The sequence below is a fragment of the Enhydra lutris genome, unplaced genomic scaffold (genome assembly GCF_002288905.1).
Source record: "Enhydra lutris kenyoni isolate GAN:26980312 unplaced genomic scaffold, ASM228890v2 scaffoldscaffold4, whole genome shotgun sequence".
Classification (NCBI taxonomy): domain Eukaryota; kingdom Metazoa; phylum Chordata; class Mammalia; order Carnivora; family Mustelidae; genus Enhydra; species Enhydra lutris.
Genome location: NW_019154088.1, coordinates 27,887,428 through 27,892,091, shown reverse-complemented (window position 1 = coordinate 27,892,091; position 4,664 = coordinate 27,887,428).

Sequence of the window (4,664 nt, the reverse complement as noted above, 5' to 3'; positions counted from 1 at the left end):
TATCATAAGAAAGTTGACTCAGATTAACTGAGGAAATATTTTTAAAACACACTAAGGCCAATAATATAATGAAATGAAAATTATGAAAAGAAGGCTATGTACAATATAGGGTTTATAAGGACATAGGTCAGAGTGGGTGTTTTCAAGAACTGTTAGACAGTAAATATGAAAATAATATGCAATTTTATATCCAGGCAGATATTATGAAAACAAAATTGAGAGACAGTACAACATATTGATTAAAGGTATGGGCACTAGAGGGGCGCCTGGGTGGCTCAGTGGGTTAAAGCCTCTGCCTTCGGCTCAGGTCGTGATCTCAGAGTCCTGGGATCTAGCCCCGCATTGGGCTCTCTGCTCAGCAGGGAGCCTGCTTCCTCCTCTCTCTCTCTCTGCCTGCCTCTCTGCCTACTTGTGATCTCTATCTGTCAAATAAAATAAATAAAATCTTAAAAAAAAAAAGGTATGGGCACTAGAGGTTAATTCCCTAAGTGAAAATGGCAACTTTTCAAATTATTAGCTGTGTAATATTTGGAAGTTTCTTAACCTATCTGAATTTCAGTTTCTGTATCTATAAAACCTTTTAAAGATTGTGGCATAAAATTGTAAGTATTCTTTGAATGTTAGCTGTTATGATAATGGAAAGTTGGCAATGCAAGGTTAGTATATTCGTAGTAATTATATAATACCTTTTCCTGGCTTCTGGTATTTGGCTTAGGCAAAGGAAGTACCTGAAGAACTTTACCTTTTATATAACAATGAAAGAGTGAAAACAAACAAACAAAATTATTGAATTCCTGCTGAATGGTAGGAATTGTGTTGGCATTCCACATATATAATTTTCTTTAACCTAAAAATGAGTTTATAATGTAGGCATTATTTTTGTTATTTTACAGATGAGGAAGCTAGCTTAGAGATGTTAAGTATCCTAGATTATTGTCAATTTAACAAAATGATTTCTTTTATCAATGAGAAAGTGAAGTGAATTTTAGGGAGACTGATTTCCTGGCATGAATCCTAGAAAAAACATAGTAGGTAGTTAAATACCACATAATACTGATTCCTACCTATAGATAGAATCACACATCTGTTAACAGTGCTGTGTCCCTCCTGTCTATGGCTGATTATTTAGTCTATCTGTTGATTTCTTTTATTTTTACTATCATTATTTGCTGTAGAATCAATTCTATACAGAATTGAAAAGTAGATGAGTTATATCTTTTCATCCTAAGAAATACCTTTCTTTTCTGCTTTTTTTTTTAAGATTTTATTTATTTATTTGACAGACAGAGATTACAAGTAGGCAGAGAGGCAGGCAGAGAGAGAGGAGGAAGCAGGCTCCCCGCTGAGCAGAGAGCCCGATGTGGGGCTCGATCCCAGGACTCTGAGATCATGACCTGAGCCAAAGACAGAGGCTTTAACCCACTGAGCTACCCAGGCGCCCCATCTTTTCTGCTTTTTTTAAAAAAAGATTTTATTTATTTATTTGACAGAGAGAGAGGCAGTGAGAGAGAACACAAGCAGGGGAAGTTGGAGAGGAAGAAGCAGGCTTCCCGCTGAGTAGAGAGCCCCATGCGAGGCTCCATCCCAGGACCCTGGGATCATGACCTGAGCCGAAGGCAGCCGCTTAAGGACTGAGCCACCCAGGCACCCCTCCTTTCTACTTTTCATGTATCCTATGTTTCAGTAAAACTATTTTTATTCTTTTATTTTAAAATTTATTTTTATATTTTTCAAAGATTTTATTTTATATTTTATGAGTAAAATACATGAATTTTATTTATATTTATAATATGAGTTGGTTCACACAATTATATATAGAGAGAAGTCCTAGGATTTTCTAACAGTAAAGTGGAGACCCAGCAATCTTGTGGTATAATTCAGTCCAAGTTCACTGATCAGAACCAGGTGCATAGAGCAAATTTACCCTTCCTTTGCTTTTTTATTCTATACAGGCCCTCAGTGTATTGGATGATGCCCTCCTGCATTGATGAGGGGGATCTTCTTTGCCTTTTCTCAGTTTACTGATCAAATGTTAATTTTTTCCAGAGGCACCCTCACAGACATACCCATAAATAATTTTTTACCAGGTATCTGGGCATCCCTTAGCTCAATCAAATTGGCACATAAAATTAACCATCACAAGTCCACCCCCTGTCAACTTGGTATTTGTATGCAACTTCTTAAATGATACTTAAACTCCAAATAAGACTTTAACAAGGTCATAATTCCACTTTACATGATATAACAATTCTGTATGTAACTGAAAATGCTGAATCTCTTCTCCGGAAGAGTAAGTAAAGTCCTTGAGTGATATATACTCTTCTCTTCAAAACCGTAACTTAAATACCATGAAATAAAATTAAGAATACTTATGTACTGATATAAAATCAAGAAATTATACGTTACATGACAAAGAAATATGAGAGGAAAGAAAACAAGGTTATTTGCTTAATAGGTGCTTATATACACAGAAACTTATTTATAACAATATTAGAAAGAAATTCTCATGACCATTTTATTCCTTTTTTCTGATGCTGGTCATATGGTCATAACTAGTATTTATAACTACTTTTTTCTACTACCCATTCTGCATTCCCTTTACCTTCAGTGAATACCTCAGTTGGTCATGTTTCTTTACTGGTAGGGTGACCCAAATCTTCATTCCTGAAGGATCTGGGCTATTCATAATCCTACCTGGAATAGCTTGTAATTTTCCATTGACCTTAATCACAGGCATGATAATACTAAGGGATGCCCTAAAGAATCTCCTGTATTTTAGGCATGCTCTTCCTTACCTCTATTGTGGAACAGTGGTCCAATTTCCCCTTGGTTGTAGAGATCACAGGGAGATTAAATATCTGACCAAAGGACCTCAAGTAATCATGGCACCAGAGCTGTTCATTATGAGCTTGTAACTGTCAGGCTCACCAAAACATACATTTTAGCAGCTCCAGCAAAATTATTCTTTTTTAAAAAATTTAAATTTAAAAAATTGATGGTATTTTGATAGGGATTGCATTAAATGTGTAGATTGCTTTAGGTAGCATAGACATTTTCACAATATTTGTTCTTCCAATCCATGAGCATGGGACATTTTTCCATTTCTTTGTGTCTTCCTCAATTTCTTTCATGAGTACTTTATAGTTTTCTAAGTATAGATTCTTTGCCTCTTTGGTTAGGTTTATTCCTAGGTATCTTATGGTTTTGGGTGCAATTGTAAATGGGATTGACTCCTTAATTTCTCTCTCTTCTCTCTTGTTGTTGGTGTATTAAAATGCAACTGATTTCTGTGCATTGACTTTATATCCTGACACTTTACTGAATTCCTGTACGAGTTCTAACAGATTTGGAGTGGAGCCTTTTCGGTTTTCCACATAAAGTATCAGATCATCTGCAAAGAGTGATAGTTGGACTTCTTTGCCGATCTGGATGCCTTTAATTTCTTTTCGTTGTCTGATTTCTGAGGCTAGGACTTCTAGTACTATGTTGAATAGCAGTGGTGATAAAGGACATCCCTGCCGTATTTCTGACCTTAGCAGAAAAGCTCTTAGTTTTTCTCCATTGAGAATGATGCTCACTGTGGGTTTTTCACAGATGGCTTTGCTGATATTGAGTACCCTCTATCCCTACACTTTGAAGAGTTTTGATCAAGAAAGGATGCTGTACTTTGTCAAATGCTTTTTCAGCATCTATTGAGAGTATCATATGGTTCTTGTTCTTTTATTAATGTATTGTATCACATTGATTGATTTGTGGATGTTGAACCAAACTTGCAGCCCAGGAATAAATCCCACTTGGTTGTGGTGAAAAATCCTTTTAATGTACTGTTGGATCCTATTGGCTAGTATTTTGGTAAGAATTTTCCCATCTGTGTTCATCAAGGATACTGGTCTGTAATTCTCTTTTTTGATGGGGTCTTTGTCTGGTTTTGGGATCAAGGTAATGCTGGCCTCATAAAATGAGTTTGGCAGGTTTCCTTCCATTTCTATTTTTTGGAACAGTTTCAGGAGAATAGGTATTAATTCTTCTTTAAATGTTTGGTACAATTTCCCTGGGAATCCGTCTGGCCCTGGGCTCTTTGTTGGGAGATTTTTGATGACTGTTTCAATCTCCTTACTGGTTATGGGTCTGTTCAGGTTTTCTATTTCTTCCTGGTTCAGTTGTGGTAGTTTATATGTCTCCAGGAATGCATCCGTTTCTTCCAGATTGTCAAATTTGCTGGCGTAGAGTTGCTCATAATATGTTCTTATAATTGTTTATATTTCTTTGGTGTTGGTTGTGATCTCTCCTCTTTCATTCATGGTTTTACTTATTTGGGTCCTTTCTCTTTTCTCTTTGATAAGTCTGGCCAGGGGTTTATCAATCTCATTAATTCTTTCAAAGAACCAGCTCCTAGTTTTGTTGATTTGTTCTACTGTTCTTTTGGTTTCTATTTCATTGATTTCTGCTCTGATCTTTATTATTTCTCTTCTCCTGCTGGGTATAGGCTTCCTTTGCTTTTCTTTCTCCAGCTCCTTTAGGTTTAGGGTTAGGTTGTGTATTTGAGACCTTTCTTGTTTTTTTGAGAAAGGCTTGTATCACTATATATTTTCCTCTCAGGACTGCCTTTGCTGTGTCCCACAGATTTTGAACCATTGTGTTTTCATTATCATTTGTTTCCATGA